General features: G+C 37.0%; 1 protein-coding gene across 4 annotated transcripts in view; it reads left to right on the top strand.

The window, feature by feature from the left end:
* Positions 1-20177, top strand: part of MAGI2 (membrane associated guanylate kinase, WW and PDZ domain containing 2) — a 1467283-nt gene that overhangs the window by 994620 nt on the left and 452486 nt on the right. The window lies entirely within an intron of this gene.

Below are 20177 nucleotides of genomic sequence, written 5' to 3'. Positions count from 1 at the left end.
GTGTTCACACCTGTGCCCGAGGGAGGCACTTCCAGTGCAAAGTGGAATGGGACACAAAATCTGTCCTCTTTCTGGAGAAATAGAAAGGGTGATGACAGTTCGCTGTGCTCCGTGTTAGGCTGAATGGAAAGGGAGCACAAAGTAGAGGCTGAGCAAATAGCAGATCAGAAAAGGGGCTCAATAAGGTGTGATGCTGGAGTTGTTCCCAAGGATAAAAAAGCAGTCAGGAAAATGGAATTTCATGCAAATTGAGGGCAAAGCGGCTTAACAAATTCCATTTCACTGTGATGCAGGCTTTGATTAGCAAGGAGGATGTAAAGAGCAAGTGGTTGAAGCCGGAATGGGGTGGTCCATGAAAGAGGTCAGGATAGTGTTTATAAGTGTGTCCTATAGGTAAGACATTCCCTTTTAAATGATTTGAACTGAACGTTCACCTATCCCAAAGTGTATTTTAGTGTCTCGCTTTATGGCTGAAGTGCATAGACTTAAGTTAAAGCAGGGAAATAATGGCAGTCGGCTACTCAGGAGATGAGAACCTAATGTAAGAGGTATTCTGAAGGAGGAAGGGGTTTGGTGTAAAGATTTGACTGGATGATGATGGAGCTTGCTAATATTTTAACCCTGAAAGTTAAGCAGAGAAATCATAGCCATGGAATAACACACATTTTTCTTTCGTTTTCTGCCTCCCATTTAGAGCCTGTTTCATAGAGTTGTTCCATTTCTCTTTCAGAAAAGAAACTATTTCTCAGGTCCTGGTGGTCTGGAAGAAACCTTAGATTTGCTAGTTTTGGGCAAAATAAAGGTATATCTTTCTGTGATAGTCTACATCTTTTCATAATTGCATCCTTATCCATGCCATATGGGACACCTAAAATGTCTGAAACAGCAACTTCTCCAGAGAACAGCCTAAGGATTTCTCATAATGAAATGCACATGTTAATAGTACATGGCTTGATAAACCATATTGTGCGAGGTAAACCTCATGCTCTCTAGTAAGGAACATGCCAAAAGTCCTCCATCTAGACGTAGTCTCTATGTGCCCATTGCTATCCTATAATACCAGTGTCTCTAATTTAAGATTCACATGCTAGGAACCCTGCCCTGGTTCATGATGACTTTGAATGACCTACCTACAGACACCTGCTCATGTCAGTACAAACTGGGTTAGCTCACTAATGCCATATGTGTGTGCATGTGAAGCCTAGATTCCCTGAATGTAATGGATTAATGCTGAGGACACAGAAAACATTTTTTTGTTGTTTTGTGAGTTTTTTTGCTTGATAAACTACTTGTATTTTCCCCAGGTTAACTACAGTTATTTTTCATGTGTCATAATAGGTAAATTTTTCAATTAGTATTCTGAAATAATGTGGGGAAAACTGATTACAGAAGCATAGTTATAATATGTACTATGATAGTATTATTGAATTTATAAGCTCAATCCTGAGGGTTGATAATAATGGTATTAATATTCTTAGAATAAAACACACATGCTTGCCTTTCACTCATCATCAAGCATTTCTTAAAGCTGAATAATGGTATGGGAATTTGAAAAGTTCAAGTACCATCCAGAATGACTGACTATCCCTGCTTAAAAAAATACATTTTTTCCATGTATTTGTCCTTAAAAAATCAGATTCTTATTTTATTTTGTAAAAAAAAGTATTTGACCTAGGATTTAAAAACACAAACTATGTATGTGGGTCATTAATATGTAGAATAAGTTTTTTCTAAAATCTGATCTGCAGACTAATATTGTTCTTTTGAACAATAATTTTTTTTCTATTCTCTTGAAAATGAGCTAAATTTTATGAACACTTTTGAATCTTACTTGCTGTTGGTTCCTGGCGAAAACCCCCAGAATGAGAAACTCAAGAAGAAGCCTTTAAAAGGGCTACAGGTGTAGGGGGATACAAGAAGGAGGGTTGACACAAAAGCCAGACAGCAAAAGGACTTCCAAAAGTAAGAATTCGTCAGTAACGATACATGCTGCAGTGAAGTCAGGTAAGACATGGACTAAAAATTGTCCACTGGATTTCGCAACAAAGATGTTATTAGTAAATTTGGCAGGCATGAATTCTTGGAGTGTCGCGGAGTAGAAGCTAAATAGAAGTGGGTTAAAGCATGAGTGGGAGGATTATCAAGAAAGATGCATTCGTAGGTCCCAGCAAACTGAAGCATTTCTCAAATATCCTTTTTAAAAATGCTCCAAGGGGGCCGGGCGCGGTGGCTCAAGCCTGTAATCCCAGCACTTTGGGAGGCCGAGATGGGCGGATCACGAGGTCAGGAGATCAAGACCATCCTGGCTAACATGGTGAAACCCCGTCTCTACTAAAAAATACAAAAAACTAGCCGGGCGAGGTGGCGGCCGCCTGTAGTCCCAGCTACTTGGGAGGCTGAGGCAGGAGAATGGCGTGAACCCGGGAGGCGGAGCTTGCAGTGAGCTGAGATCCGGCCACTGCACTCCAGCCCGGGTGACAGAGCGAGACTCAGTCTCTAAAAAAAAAAAAGAAAAAAAAAAAAAATGCTCCAAGGGATAATGATGGTGGTGGTGAGGATGATGATGCTAAAGATAGCAGTAATTATGATAATGATATTTAGCATTTCTTGAGCACCTCCAGTATATCAGATACTGCAATAAGCAATTTACATGTATTATCTCTTACAACCTTTGCAACAATTCCCATTTTACATATAAATGAGACATTGATGGGTTAACTCACTCTTGTTCATCTGCTTCCCTACTTGCTACCTGCCTGCCTGCCCTCCTACCTACCTTCCTCCCCTTTTTCATTCCCTCTTTGTTCCTATTATCTATAGCAAACATTTTTTTAACTCTTTTTAGAGTCTAGGTCTTTTGCTATATTATGCAACAAATCCAACATTAACTAAAACACTACTTAGTATGCATAGTAGACATGAAAACTAATGACAGTCTTTATTCTTCTTTGCTTCCTAAATGGAAGCCTTTCCTTGTTTACTTGCAATTTATCTATGTCATCACTTTCTCCATATCAAACCACCCCCATTTGCGAGGGGGGGTTTCCCAGAATGTTATTCTTGCCTCTTTGCTCTCCCCCTTGTATTCTAGGACCTCGCATGGTAGCATCTGCTCCCACATATTTAATTGCTATGAGGACTGTATAATTAATACATATTTTTATTTCTCCACAAAAGCTACTGTGCTTAATGTACAAGGCCTCAGAGAGTGTCTGATTAGAATACATCTAAATGAAAGTGGGGAAGACAAAGCTTTTTAAAACTCTCTCTCTGGGTTGGTTCTTTTAACATCCCATCCCAGGAACTTCCAAAACTTCTTTAAACGTTACTATCTTTAATCTATGCACTCTGTTCTTGGACCATCTCACTATCTACTATGTATGTTCCCCTCTACATGTCTTTTCTGTCCCAGCAGTGCTCAGCAAATGCCTCGTTGCTGTCTTTCCTGCTTTCATGGTACAGCCTCATGCATGCTCACCACAGCTGCCAGCAGCCCTTCTCAGCAGGCATATCTTTTTGGATATAGATGCTCCCTTTCAGAGCACACCACAGGCACCAGGCCCTGTGGGCAAATTACATCAAGAACCATCCTTTTTATTCAAAGGTTCAAAGTGGGCCCCAGATAACATTTTTATAAGCTGCCATTTAACTCTAGCCATAGCCCTCTGAGTAGTCTACATTGACTACATCTCTGGTTTTAAATCCACCCGTTTCTCAATTTAGAAATCTTATAGAAAGTTACAGTCAAGGTTCCCTTGTGTGTGCTGAATGAGAGCAGAATGTGTTCATGTTACGTTCGAAATTCTGCCATCAGCTCACCAAAAGACTACGTTTTCAGGAACCATGCAAGTTTGTCAAGGCAGGAGGCTTCATGCTTCCTCATCTCTCATGCTGACTGTGAATATGTCTTCACGCAGCAGCATTATAGTTTTACCCAGATTTTCTAGGAAGCTTTTGATTCTGTCTATTTGGGAAAATACTGATCATTTAATATGCAAACTGGTAAGTATTTTTAATTACATTTTTGGAAAAAGGTTTTGCAATAACCATGTTCGTTGATTTGCTTCCACTGAATCAGCCAGTGAAATCAGAGGCACCTTCTTTAGATTTAATAGAATGTATAATAACTTTAACATACCTATGATAATTCTACTAGATATGGCAACAGATTTTCAATGTTAAAATTCCTTGAGGGTTCTCTTTCTCTCATCATTATTTCTAGTGTTAGATTTTAAAGTCCTGTTCCCAGGTTCCCTTAGATCAAGAGAATGTTAAGTTTATTTCAGAATAGTGATATATTTTTCATTGTCTCTATTTTTATGCCATCATCCTGCTACTTAGATTCAATGCTGAAGGCATCTTTGCCACCTTCACTTTTGGTTTCCATTAACTTAATTTTTATACGATTTTTGTCTGATGACTACAGTCTTTTTCCTGGATTTTTAACAAAAAAAAAAAATGAATAGTGGGATATGGGAGACATTAGTGAGAGAAGATGAAGAATCAATGTAAATTGTGTAGGCAAGGCACAATATATGTTTCATTCAAGTGAATTTTTTCAAAAATTGAGTTTTAAACAAGAGTACACCATGAGTGCCATGGAGTCACATATTTGATTTCAACTATTTTCTTTACAAAATTGAATCATAAGTGCTTGAAAATCAGGTTCAAACCTCACCTTATAATCACTTAATTTTACATTGTAATCATTTAACTTTTCCTATTTCTATTTTTTTTTTTTTTTTTTTGAGATGGAGTCTCGCTCTTGTTGCCCAGGCCGGAGTGCAATGGCGTGGTCTCAGCTCACCGCAACCTCTGCCTCCTGGGTTCAAGCAATTCTCCTGCCTCAGCCTCCTGACTAGCTGGGATTACAGGCATGCACCACCACACTCAGCTAATTTTGTATTTTGAGTGGAGATGGGGTTTCTCCATGTTGGTCAGGCTGCTCTCAAACTCCCGACCTCAGGTGATCCACACACCTCGGCCTCCCAAAGTGTTGGGATTACAGGCATGAGCCACCGCGCCCGACCTGCTGTTTCTTGTTTACATCACTTCTCTTCAGTGAAATTTTGAAAAGTTCTAAATCCAAAAACAGGAAAAATCCTTGTTTTAGGTTATACCAGCAACGTAAAATTATTGTACTCTAAACTGGTTAAAGATTAAAGCTATACAAAATATGAAAATACAGAAAAACTAATAAATCTGATTCTTCTAACCAAGAGCAATATATCCCAATACACACACACACACACACACACACACACACACACACATGTCTTGGAATCTATTTTCTTTTTTGTATTTTTAATGTTTTCTTACTTATACACTTATATTACTCACCAAAATGTAAACCAATAAGGAAACAAACCCTCTCTTAGAGTACTTTTATTTACCAAATTATTTGAAGAGTTAAAAACACTTTTATTGACCTAGCACAGGTAATATGTCCACCTGTTAGCAAACAGTAGGCTCTCAAATATATATTGAATGTTGAAATCATAAATAGCTAGATAAACTGACATAGAATGAAATATGGGCAGAAAGATGTGTGAAAAGATGGTAAAAGAGATAGAAAAACTGAATACAGGGATGAAAAGAGGATAGGTAGATAGAACGAATGAAGAAAGACAAAGCATAAAAGAGCAGGGAAGATTTTAAAAAGAAGTGCGTGTGTGTGTGTGTGTGTGTGTGCGTGTGTGTGTGTTTTACCAGACCCTTATTGACTCCAATTGGGATGGCACCCTGTCTGAGAGGTTGAAGAAGAGACCTAGAGCCAGTGAATGAGACATAAGGTTTATTGAGGACTTACATAGAGGGCAGTGTCCAGGAGTGGCAGGCTAGACAGGATAACAGCTACCATTTGTAAAAAGTATGCAGATTATATAGCATTTTAACTTAGCAACATCCACCTAGCAACCTCCACGTAGTAACCTCCATTTAACCCAAAGCAAAGGGACTCAGTGCCTTGCACATCCTGCGTTCCAAGAAATGGGCTAGGGATTCAGATGTCCTTTGTAAAGAAGGAGTAAACCTCCAGGTTGGCTGTTCGAAGACTCCTTAACTTGGAACTCTGAACACCACTTCTTAGACCACACTGTCATTCTCAGTGTGTGCCTAAGTTATTGCTGTCAGGTGCATCTGCCATACAGTGTGTGTATATCATCTATCTCTGACATGTGTTGGCAAATTAAATGGCAATATTTTGCACACAATTCATTAACAACATGGAAATCTGAGTTAGAATTTTCAAAATAACTATCAGTTTGAAATGACACTTAGTACCAGTACCTTGTTTTCACCTAAATGTAGTAACCATGCAGTTAAATGTAGAATTATTTTTCTAATTGCTGAGCTAAAGGGCAGTTTCACAATGAACATGTATGACCTGCGTAAGTTACCTCACTACCTTGATTCACGCACTCAGTTGTTTTCTGTGATATGCCAGCACACCTTTTGGCTAACCAACCAAATCTCACATGGCTATAGGATTTGCTTCTGGATGTTTCTGTGTAACTTATTGGAAGAATAAGTGTAATCACATGATGCCATATCAAAGTAATTGGTAGAGTGAAAGCCAACTATACACAGGGGTTGAATATTAAATTCTTATCTTGTGTTGTCTTTTTGGGAAACATTAGAAGACAGGCAAAATAAATGCCCTGGGGTGCAACCCAACAGATGTCCATTCGTGGTGAGTAATTCAGCACTTGTGAAATCTGCAGTCATCACTATTTCTGCATTCACCAAAATGGCTCTGGCTAGTCTCACCACTGATTTGGTTTAGAGGTAGTTCTATGTTTTTCTTGTCAGCTTAAATAAATGTAAAACACTCACCTTTTCAGAATCTAAAGGTCATTCTCAAAAGCCGTAAGTGAAGACACTGAATTGTCTTAAAACCTTTGCTTATTCATTGAAATATTAGATTTAAAATGATTGCATACAGCATAGCTGAAAAACATTTGAGTAAGAGAAAATATCTGCATGAAAATAAAGTGTTCAATTAAGTTTTATGGGATTCAGTGCACACTTAATTAAAGTAATCTTTATCTCTACTGCTCACCATGCTCATTTAACAAGAAAATGGAGGAATATTAAATTTGTGGAATATGTCCCATATCAGTATATTTTCCAAAATATGTAAGTATGAAGTAATTGAAAATACCTTTGCTCTTAAGAGATTTTAAATATTCAGCCTCTGCATTTATAATTAATTTAAAGCCTCCATTTTTAGAGCCCTCATAGATGTAACTAAAAAAGGAAATGAGCCATAAAAGTGTTACTAGTACCTTTTGCCCAGGACTCTCTACTCACAAAGTTTACGCAAAGTATATCTAGGTAATAATGAGAAGATGAGAATTCTGCTTTTAAATGGTTCTATCTAGTGCAGATTATTATGCAACTCTTAATGAAATGTTTTGTATTGATTATATTCAAAAGTTGCCTTGCCATATCTCAAGGATTTTAGTTATCAATCTGATATACATTTGTAAAACATAGATTGATGGAAGTGTAAAAGCAGTTTCTGTGTTTACTTATGAAATACAAAAATAATTATTTTACTGTTTAAAAAGTGCAAACGCACTTTGTATACTCTTTTATCAAACTGAGTATTATCAGTCAACTGCTTCTAAGTTAAAGACAATCATAACTTTGATAGCTCTTACATTTGAACTTTTGAATTTTTATTTCCTTCAGAAAAAAGGAATGGGCCTGGCGCAGTGGCTCACGCCTGTAATCCCAACACTTTCGGAGGCCAAGACGGGCAGATCATGAAGTCAGGAGATTGACACCATCCTGGCTAACACAGTGAAACCCCATCTCTACTAAAAATACAAAAAGTTAGCTGGGTGTGGTGGCGGGCGCCTGTAGTCCCAGCTACTCAGGAGGCTGAGGCAAGAGAATGGCGTGAACCCGAGGGGTGGAGCTGGCAGTGAGCTGAGATCGCACCACTGCACTCCAGCCTGGGCGATAGAGTAAGACTCGGTCTCAAAAAAAAAAGGAATGAATCGTTAGCAGCTTCTTTTCCACTTCTCAAGACAAAAACAAAAAAACCACACTAACAAAAAACAGATTGCAGCAAAGATGATTTCCCTTTACCTTTTTAAACTATTACTTGTTACTCATGTGACATAACTTAAACTATTATTTAATTGTATAAAATGGAAAATGGGAAAAGTATATATATACTTGCACACATATATGCATATATATACACACACATACATAAACACACATCAAAACAAATCCATAAACTTCATAAAGCAATCCTTCTTTCATCTCGCCAATAGTTTCAAAATTAGTAGTTTTACTACGTGACTTACCTTCAAGCCTGTGGTGTTGAAAATATTAGAACAATATGGTTTCAACAGGAACATAAGATACTTAATTCAATTTTACTCTTTTATTCTTTTTTTTTTTTTTTTTTTTTGAGATGGAGTTTCAGCCTATCTCTAGGCTGGAGTGTGGTGGCATGATCTCGGCTCACTGCAACCTCCGACTCCCTAGTTCAAGTGATTCTCCTGCCTCAGCCTCCTGAGCAGCTGGGATTACAGGTGCCTGCCACCACGCCCAGCTAATTTTTGTATTTTTAGTAGAGATGGGATTTCACCATGTTGGCCAGGATGGTATTGATCTTCTGACCTTGTGATCTGCCCACCTCAGCCTCCCAAAGTGCTGGGATTACAGACATTAGCCATCGTGCCCATCCTACTCTTGTATTCTATTAAAACTATATGTAGACTATAAATTCAGCATTATGGAACATGAAAATAAATTCTTCAGTTTGTGCATATTATTAAAGACTCTGGAGATTATTGAATACACTTGTGCAAAAATCTTTATTTTTCAAAGTATAATGTACTGAAAAGCACACATAGGCTTTAGAGATACAGAAGTGGATTTGAATCTCAGCTCTTACACTGACTAGTCTGTGCCCTGGGACAATTTACATCATTGCTATGAGCTTTATTTTTAGTCTATAAAAATAGAAGTGATTATTACATTACTGTGAGGATTAAATGAGTTAATATGTAAAATGTCTAACATACCACCTGCTACCTCTGTAAGGTCTGTATAAGTGTTGGTCTTTTTCTCTCCCTTTCTCCTTTTTATTATTTTATTAAAAGAACTTGGACTATCATGTTTTAAAAACATATCATATGTCTAGCACTCTGCTAAACATTTTAAGATATATTATATTACACAATCCTCAGAAGGACCCTCAGTAGACATTATTATTCCAATTTGGAAAATAGGGAAACTGAGACTTACAGAGCTGAACTATCTTGCTCAAAGGTCCATCAGCCAGTAAGTGGTAGGTTCTTATTTTCCAACCTAAGGCCTAGATTTGAACCTAGGAGAATCTGACTTATTAATCTGTTCCTCCAAAAAAATTCCCAAAGCCTCCTTCTTGACTCTGTGATAAGGGAATAATATAGAAAACTTGTCATCATGGTCTGAAGATTTAAGAGAGTTTGAGAAGAAGGATTGAGTTTGACGCCACGAAAGCCAACCATGTGCCAATTGCTACGAGTAACCAACTAGTTTGCTGACACCTAAAGTGGGCAGGGCTAGTGGGTGGAAAGCAGCTCTCCCTGACGTCCTCAAACATAGTGAACTGAAAGGAAAGAGGATATTCATTGCAGTTCACTGGGGTCCTATGAGCTGCTCAGAAAAGGAATCATCTTAATAATTGTGGAAATCTGGTCTTCCAGAAAACTTTTGCACTGATGTGCAGAGTGTTTCTAAATTCATGTCTCTTGCAGATGTGTTCATGCTTACATTGACTGATGCTTCCTGTAGGAAAAGGTAAACCATCTCCTTTCTTCAGAATACTAAAAGAGGATCATTCAAAAAGCAAAATGACCCATCCTAGTATTTTACTGTCGTTGGTAACATACTCTCCGCCAGATTCCCTTTTCCTTTCCTCTTATCTGTGAACTTCTCTTTGAAACCTAGGTTGAGTATATTGTCTTCCTAGATTTTCCTGGCTGGCTCCCATCCCTACCTCCGTAGGGTTCATCACACCCTCCTCTGAAACCACTGTATTTTGTATGTCTTCCTGTTGATGTAGTTATTGTACTATACTGCAATAAATTTACACAAGTCTTTTTGTCCTAGCACATACTAGGTGTTAAACAAATGTTTATGGCGTATTGATTATACAGTCAAATTCCTGAAAATAGATTGGGTCTTAGTAATCTCGTTTTTCGCAATGCCTGGCATAATGCTAAGCCTGGAGTACGTGCTCAGTAATTTTTTTAAAAAAATGAGTAAGTGAAGACTGTAAAAGACCCTGAAAGATGCTACTTTACTCAAGTTTATTAGAGAATGAAGGATTATTACATGAAATTAGAGGTTTTAAAAGGACATTTAAGGGAGATGGAAGGTAGAATATGTCCCAGGGTTAATATGGCACAAACTTACAAAAAGCCTTCAAGTTTAGCGTAAGCTGAGCTGACAGCAAATGCCACATCACCAATAACAACAAAAATCACACTTTATAGCATGTATAGGAAGAGATTCACCACTACTCTAATATTAAAGGTAAAATAGAAAGCAGAACTATGACTGCTGGCTTGTTGCATCTTCTCCTTGAAGGAGCATTGTCTTCAAAGGGTAATGAGTAGAAAAAGTACATCATGTAGAAGCAACTGAAACAAGTTGACTAGGTGCATCTTTCATCTCAAGTGTACAAAGATGGCCCTGAGAGCTGTAAGAAAATATCTAGTGGGTCTCCTTAAAGTATTTCAAATTCCCAAACCCAGATTCTGAAAGTGATTAAAATGGGAAAAAATATTAGGGTATTACTGATTCCTGAAAGGGCAAATGTGGGTAGGTTTTGTAAACAAAAAATAGGTAGACTTAGTGTGAATCTTTGAAAGAAAAGACAAAAAAAGTGAAAAAAAAAAACAAATAATTAAACAGATTACTCTTGAGCACTTAGCAAGTAATATGGTGATCCTTAGAAGCCAGACGAACATCACTGAACATAAGAAATACCAAAGTAACAATTATGTTTTGGTATAGCCACTATATTAAGGCAGGAAAATACTAACAATAACCACAATTTAATAAGTAACAGCTGTGTGCCAGGTAATGTGCTCTGCATAATATATTTTTATTTTCATTAAAGTATTAACGTAATCTTCCAGGATATTTTTGTGGGTGAGAGAGAGAAATTGGGGTTAAATCATGGGCAGATTTAAAACTGGTTGAAAAGTTGTACCTAAAGAGATTATAGCCTGAAATAAGATGGTCTTATTCTATCTACATTGTTGTATTGTATGAATATTATGAAGCAAGGTGTGTTTATTATAATTGTAGGTGACTCAGAGCTGGAAATAACTATTAATAGGATAAAATGACAGAATCGATATTCCTTAATTACCCAATGAGAAACTAGTAAGAAACCAGTATAATAACAGACATTTCTGAATTCAAGTTCCTAAAAAATTTAATTCATAGACTGTTTTATAGAACAGCTAGCTTTATGTTTATAGAAAACTTGAACAGGAAGTGCTGAGAGTTCCATATACCTGCTCCACCCTCTCTCCACACACATACACAATTTCCCCTTTATTAATATCTTGTATTAATGTGGTATATTTGTTACATTTGATAAGCCAATATTGATACATTATTATTAACTAAAGTCCATTGTTTACTTAGGGTTCTCTCTTTGTGTTGTACAGTTCTATCGGTTTTGACAAATGCATAATGCTGTGTTTCCAGTATTAAAGTATTGTACAGAATATAGTCTCAATGCCCTAGAAACCCCCATGCTTCACTCATTCATCACTTCTCCCTTTCCAACCCTTAACCACTGATCTTTTTATATCTCTATAATTTTGCCTTTTCCAGAATGTCACATAGTTGAAGTCATACAGTATGTAGCCTTTCAGACTTCTTTCACTTAGTGGTGGGCATTTAAGGTACTTTTATGACTTTTCATGAATTGAGAGCTCATTGCGTTTTATCTCTAAATAATGTTCTATTCTGTGGCTGCACCATGGCTTGTTTATCCGTTAAACCTATGAAAGGCATATTGGTTACTTCTAGTTTTTGGCAAATATAAAATAAGTTGCTACAAACATTCATGTGCAGGTTTTTATGTGGACATAAGTTTTGAACTCATCTGGATAAATAACCAGGAATGCGATTGCTGGATCATGTGATAAGACCATGTTTAGGGTTGTAAGAAACTGCCATACTGCCTTCCAAAGACTGTACAATTTTGCATTCCTATGAGCAATGAATGAGAGTTTCTATTGCTCCACAGCATTTGTTGCCAGTGTTTTGTCTTTTAATCATTCTAATAGGTGTGTATGGTACTGAAATCAGGTCTTAAAAAGGAGTTTCATGTACAGAGAAAGGAAGGGATCTCCTTAAGAAATGGTTCAATTGAGGGGAAAAGTTCTTGGTAGATTCTATGGATCATAAGCTCAATGTATCAAAAGCCTCGATGTATCAAAACCCTGATGCAAATGCTAATAAAAATAATAAAAAAAAAAAACCTTGAAGTATGTTGATCCTATCGACTTCCTACTCATGTGACAGAGTGATCACATTATGCTCTGTTGGTCAGGGTATATATGGAGAATGGTAGGCAGGTCAGTTTGGGGCACATGGTACAGTGACAGCTCTGACATGTTCGTCCAGAGATGTGGAGGTTGTATTTATGATATCAGTCATGTCAACACAAAAGATAAATGTGTTGGGTGATACATATCCCAATTACCCCGATTTTATCATTATACTTGTATACATGTATCAATATCATATGCATCCCCAAAATATGGACCACTATTATATATCAATAAAAAATGGAAAATAATGTTGTGAAAAAGAGGAACAGGACAAGGGAAATCTGTAAAAATATTTGAACAAATGTCATGTTAAAGGGATGACTTTGTGTGTGTTTCCAGATTACTAAAGAAAGCCTCCCTAGTCTCAGATATAAAATGGTGATAATTTTCCTAACCCTCTGGGATTTTTGGTAGAAATTATCTGGGATAGATAAGGTCTCTGAAGGGTTTAGCATATTGCCGGACACATGATAACTGTTCAGCATTGCACTGGATACCCAGTGGGGATCTGGAGGTCAGCGGGGGGAGTATGGCTGGGAAGCATGTCAGTGGCGTTTCAGGTGAAGTAACATTTGGGCAAGTTGACTAGCTCACCTGGGGACACATACAGAGCGAAAGAGAAGAGGCCTGAGATATCATCTGAAAAGACTAAGAGGAAGAACTAGCCAAGGACATTATTGCAAGAAAGAAATGAACAGAGACAAAGCTTTTGCCATTCTGGCAGGTAGCTAATGCCAAGAGCCTTGGGGAAACAACGCTTCCTTTGTAGAGAACTGCTTCAATTGCTTTCTCTTCTTTTATCCCTGAAGAAAGAGCTTCCCTTAAAGAATTGATCATTAGTGAGATTATATGATGTTAATGAAGTCTTTCAGTTTCTCCATCTGTGTATTTGCATTGCACCTGTCCCTGCAGTACCTGGGTATTTTAACTGCTGTACATGTCGAGAAATATTCACATTGTTCATTATGCAAAGGAGATCTGGCAGATTTAGGTCTGGATGTGGCAAAGTCAGGAGAGCTGTGACATTGTGAGATTACCCATTGAAAACTAAAAATAAAACCTCAGAGAATACACAGAACAGAGAGGCAAGAGGCTATTAAAACATTCAACTTATGGTGAACATGATGATATATACGTTACAAGGAAAAAAAATTTCAAAAATTCTTCCTTTAGTTTTGTCATAAAAGCAATTGTGATTTTTTTTTTTTTCAGGAGAAACCCAATCAGCTAATAAAATGCAGGAGACTGAAATGACCTTATTTTCTAAATTTTAAGAAGATGCTAATATATACTAACATAACTTTTTTACATCTGAATGTTCACATCAATATTATGTATTTTTGTATTAGTCTTCAGTAACTTTATTCAAAAGGCATTTTCAAATTACTAGACATTTTATAGCCTGTGTACCTGGTATCTAGTACCCTGGTATATCTGTTGAACTAAATTTTTCTCTGTATTTCTTAAAGGGATGGTTGCTTTTTACATTCTACATACAAAGTCTCCTGTGAAAAGATTATGTCTTTGTTATCAAAATTAATTAAACACTACTTACTAGTTTTTTCCCCAGAAAATAGTACATTTTTATACTTAAGAACTGTGGGTTTTATGTTTTCAACTATTTATTTTAGGGACCTTTCAAAACTATTAGCACGTAGATAGTATAGTCTTCTTATCCTAGAATTAAACAAAAATAATCATAAGCATAATTTTAGTGCTATTAATAATACCCTGTCTTCATACTGTGTTCCACAGTTTTCAAAACTCTTTAATAAGCATTACTCCTACCATCACTCCCCCGATTATTACCATCAAAATCAGGGAGAGAGTACCATTTCTTGCTTGGAAGTATGGGCTTTGGGGTCAAATAAAACTGGATTTATGTACTGATTCTGCTACTTGATTTGTGAGCTTAATCAAGGTATTTTACCTACTGAGTCTCCATTTCCTCATTTTAAAGTATGGATACTAATACCTCATAGAGTTGCTGTAAGGAGTAAATGAAATAGGACACAGTCCACACTCAGTAAAGTGCCTGGTGCGAGCAATGTTAGTTATTATCATCAACATCACAGTCCACACAATTGTATTACAAAGATATTGTTACATCAGTATCCCTCAGGATTCAACCAGATCTTGGAAATAAAGGAAACCGTGAAGTCAAGATCCTGTGATGGATGTGATTTGCCATTGTGAAGTATTTTTAAATGCCTCAAGCACATATCCCAAGCATATTAGTCCTATAATGATATCCTCCAGAAAGGGGAGTTCATGGTCAATAATGTGGGAAAAGTCTGCATGTCACCCTCTGAATGATACAACATATATTGGCATATCAAAAGCCTCGATCCAGGAAAGAAACTGGACCATCCATCCATCAGTGTTGCTAAAAGTGCCCAGTCATGTAGTACTTCCTGTGTACCAGACAACTGCCAGTGTTTTATACGGAAACTCATTTAATCCTCACAGCAAATCTCCATGAGGCTGATACCTTGATTATCCCCATTTTACAGCTTGGGAAACTGAGGCATAGGTAGACTATAACATGCCCAAGATTCCTTAGCTATTTAAGAGGCAATGTCAGGATTCAAATCCAAACAGGCAGGTTCCAGCCTCTGGTCTCCTAACCACTACTCATATTACTTCTGTCTTTCTCACACAAAGCTCTGAAATTTACTAGTTCTATGCTCAATCTCCACCATCAAGAACTATAAAGCCCTTTGGAGACTGACACTGCATTCTTCTAATGCACTCAAATGTTAAGTAGATTAAAAAGCAGTTCCCTTTTTGTTTTTTCTTTGCATTCTAAATACCAGGAGGAACCCTCTCATTCTAATGCAGTATTAGAAATGTATATTATTTAAGGAAGCAAGCACCTCAAAAAATTTCTGAAGTCACACACATTGGGATATGATGAATAGGAAGGGCACAGAAATAGGCACTTATTCTGCACAAAATCAATATTTAACACTGGAACACTTCCAAGCCGCAAGTGGGAACTAAACTAATGGAGGGAAGTTCAGCAAAGCAGTGAATTCACTGCAACTCTGAATGGGTTGCACTGTGGTTGGTGCATGTAGAAATACTTCTAGAAATGACCTTGATGTGAACACTTCACTAGTACTACCTGCCGCTTTCTGTCTTTTCTTACTTGTCATGCCCTATTATTATGTGGAAATCACATCACTGTTACAACATGTATCATGGTTCAGCAATTAGAGCAGGAAGCTCGAAGTCCCTGTTCTTCTCACTATTGCTTGGATATATCACTATGCCAGACCAAGTATCGAATGAATGAGTAGACTAATGACTGCCCATGCTAGAAAACAAACTAGATGAAGAGTTGGGATGACCTCAGTTCCAAGTCCCTGCTGTATCACTAATCACTTTGTCACCTTGTGGAAATTACTCTCCTTCCAATTCTGAGACTGTATTTGCTATCTGTGCCAACAAAAGTGACAAAAGGTGCAAGGAAAAAAAACTAAGAGAAAATGAGAAATGTTCTTGTCACCCTCAAGTTAGTAATGATCTGTTTTAATCACACAGTCTTCCTAAGAATGTTTTTAACTCCTAGAGGCCTCAGCATCCTGTCTGAAAAACACTTTCATCACAATGAGGCATGTGCTTTGTGCATGCTGCATCCAGCTTAGTCATCTTATTAATGAAAGCAAAATTAGAGAACATTTATTTGAGTTGATTAATTTATTCCTAAATGGGGCAATTTCAAGATATGAATAACTTCCTATCTTTTATATTTCTAACTAGACATTTCTTTCCCCTTTTTTCTGTCCTGAGGGTATGTGAAGATTATAAATAATTCAAAAGAATATATCCTAAAATGTCTTACATTTTAATGAATTCCCAAGATTGAAAGGTGTTAGTATTGTTTAAATCATACAAATGTTATGTATCAATATTTTTTATTGTTCATGACAATACAGCCCTCTTACTAGTATGATTTGATAATGTGGGAGGAGGAAATAATATATTGTAAAGATAACTAGGAAGTAATTATGAAGAAAGTCATGTTAAAGGAATATTCTCACATTTTTCAAAAAAAAAATCCATTGACTTCTACAAAGGCTATCATCCTAAATGAATCAAATATGTTCATAATTATTCAAGAAAAGTATGAAGATTCATTTATGTAACTGCTGCTGTAGACATAATCCTCTAAGACAGTGTTAATCGAAAGTCTGGAAAATGTACTATGAGGGATGATTTGAAGTGCAAAGAAACTGCAGCTGTAGATTAAATAAGATCACAAGTGAGAAAGTTCCTTTTAGTTCTCTTCTGATTACCTGGTTATCCCAAACCTCAGGTCTGAAAGTCTCAGTTAAGTGGTAATATCTATACCAAACTCTTACCAACTGTCATATTTAGCAAATGAGCACCCTCATTGTAATTAAGTATTAGGAAGTATAATTTTTAGGCCAGTAAGCTCCTCAAAAAAATTTTGAAGCCACACGCATTCAGATAGGAAGAACAGGAAGGCCACAAAACTAGGTACTTATGTCTATACAAAATCAGTATTTAATATTGGAACACTTCCAAGCTACAGGCAGGAATTGAAGTAATGGAGCAAGACTCTGCTTAGAACTTTTGAAGACAATGGTATTGAGTCAAAATTGAGTCCAATTGTTTTATTTCCATCATATTTATATTTATTGCTGTTTGCCCTTTCTGTTGAGACATGCTGTTTTTCCTTTTATGGAATGGTACAAAGTTTTCTTGTTTATATTTTGTCACCTTAATTGTGAATCAATTCAAAGAAAAATATTAAGTAAACAATAGTGCAGATGGCATGCAGATATGACAAAAATCCTGATGGTAATGTATTAATGACTAAAATTCAAGAAATACTGCTCTTCTGGGCTCAAACATACAGTCTCTCTTATAACTCTCTCGTCCCACTCCTTTCAACAGCTGCAGGTGCTCAGGGACCTACACATGTCTCTGTAGGCCTTATCAGGTTAGCCACGGAAGCAATGATAGTGATGGGAAGGGGCACCAGGGTAGCAGAATGATGTCGCAGAGCTGAACAAAGGTTTGAGAGATAACAATGTTTATGTCTAATATCTCCTAGTAACCATCAGATTGAGTGACTGTTTTTAAGCCGGATCAGATGCCCTTTGACCCATATCTTCACCTACTGAATCACCCACGCTGTTAAATGGCAAGGTAAAAGATTTCACTCTACAAGACACTGTGTGTTACTTCTCTGTGGGTCACTGATTCCTTGATAAAGCTTGTCTTTAGTTATCTGTCCTAAACTCTTCATGTTGAGTCTTAATGATACACACAGTGAGCAGTTTTCTTGCAGAGGTGGGTATGGGTGTCTGTGTATGTTTTCGTGTGCACATAAGCCTACACATAAGTACATAAGCTTGCGAATATACATATTTAAATTATTGTATAAAATATGGAGAATGGGGCTAACATGAGAAGGTCTCATTTTGAGGATCCAACTTCTGTCTTAAGAGAATTTTTTGAAATGGCACGTTGTTTTTGAAAGCTAAGTCCGAATATCTCATGACCTATTTGAATGTGGGCCGGAATGGTAGAAGTGTTGGCCATGGGATTGGAGTAGCATGCCAAGTTCAGATTTAGTACCTTCTAGCTCAGAGTAACTCATTTCCAGATGCCTGTGAATAAATCAGTTTTTGCTAGTGAGCCCCCTCATTTCTGGTGTGGATGTGGAGAAAGAGGAACTCTTTTACACTGTTGATGTGAATGTGAATTAGTCTATCCATTATGGAAAATAGTATGGAAGTTCCTCAGGAAATTAAACCTAGGACTACCATATGATCCAGCAATTCAACTTCTGGGTATGTATTCAAAGGAAATGAAATCAGCATGTCTAAAAAATATTTGCATTTCCACATTTGTTGCAGCACTCTTCACCGTAGGTAAGATATGGAGATAGTGGAATTAACCTAAGTGTACATCAGTGAATGAGTAGATAAATAAAATATGATACATATACACAATGGAATCTATTCAGTCATAAAAAGAAGGAAATCGTGTCATTTGCAGCAACATGGATGAACTGGAGGGCATTATGTTAAATGAAATAAACCAGGCACAAAAGGACAAATAACCTGTGTGATCTCACTTACATGTGGAATCTAAAGAAGTTGATCTCATAAAAGTAGAGAAGAGAATAGTGGTTATCAATAACCTGTGAAGGGTGCAGAGAGGTATGTAGGGAGAGACTGATCAACAAGTACAAAGGTGCAGTTCGGAGGAGTAAGTTTTGTCTATTGCATAGTGGGTAACTATGGTTAACAATATTGCACTACATATTTCAAAAAATAAGAGAAGATTTTGAAGGATTTCCCCAGGCTTTTGACTTTAAGTACCTGCCAGAATGGCAAAAGCTTTGTATCTATTCATTTCTTTCTTGCAATAATGTCCTTGGCTAGTTCTTCCTCTTAGTCTTTTCAGATGATATCTTAGGCCTCTTCTCTTTTGCTCTGTATGTGTCCCCAGGTGAGCTAGTCAACTTGCCCAAATGTTACTTCACCTGAAACGCCACTGACATGCTTCCCAGCCATACCTCCCCCGCTGACCTCCAGATCCCCACTGGGTATCCAGTGCAATGCTGAACAGTTATCATGTGTCCGGCAATATGCTAAACCCTTTATAGACCTTATTCCCAGATAATTTCTAGCAAAGTTCCCAGAGGATTAGTAAAATTATTGCCATTTTATATTTGAGACCAGGGAGGCTTTCTTTAGCAATCTCGAAACACAAAAAAATGTAATCCCTTTAACATGACATTTGTTCTTGACAAAATGGTAAATTTATGAGGTGAGGAATATACCAAATGCCAGATTTAGTTTCTACACAATGTATACATGTATCAAAACATTGCACTGTACTCCATGAATATTTACAATTGTTGTGTGTCCATTTTTTAAAAAGAGACCCTAATAAATAAAAACAAATCAATTTCCCTAGCTGCACTTCTGACAGATAACATGTATCAGTATCATTAATATCAAATATTATCCTATATTTGAATATACAGATAGTCTCTCCCTGGGCAGTGCTACAATCTTTCCAAAATCATTCTGATGACAAATTTGTTGTAACTGATGAACCATCATTTGAATAGGATAATCAAAATGACTGATCCTTCTGAGAAACTGCCAACTATGCATCCTATAAATGGGCCACAGTTGATTGGTTTGACCCGAAGTTAAGTATAATAGTCACAACTTAGATGGGTTTAATAACTCTTCTGCTGATATATGGTTGCAGCCTGGTTGTTTCATGCTTATGAGCATAATTGGAATGCCTAAAATAAGATGAAATTGCTGGAGCTTCATTTGAGGAGCAAAACCTTGGAAAAACTATGAACAAGTTAGCATTTTTAGTTCATATGTGAGTATATCATGAACCTTGTAAAATGACCATCTGTAAAGAGTGCTGCTTCTCTGATCTGCCCACTTTGAACATCAGAACTTGACTGCAGAGGACATGCAGGACCCAAGGCATAGCTTTCTACTGCTAACAAAATCTGGTAGAGTTCCTTTAATTGATACTTTATGAAGAAAACAAAAAAGTTGCCTGATGATGTATCCA

The sequence above is a fragment of the Trachypithecus francoisi genome, unplaced genomic scaffold, assembly GCF_009764315.1.
Source record: "Trachypithecus francoisi isolate TF-2019V2 unplaced genomic scaffold, Tfra_2.0 Lachesis_group4, whole genome shotgun sequence".
NCBI lineage: Eukaryota > Metazoa > Chordata > Mammalia > Primates > Cercopithecidae > Trachypithecus > Trachypithecus francoisi.
The sequence above is the reverse complement of the archived record's forward strand: the minus strand, read 5'-3'. Positions and strand labels throughout refer to the sequence as shown.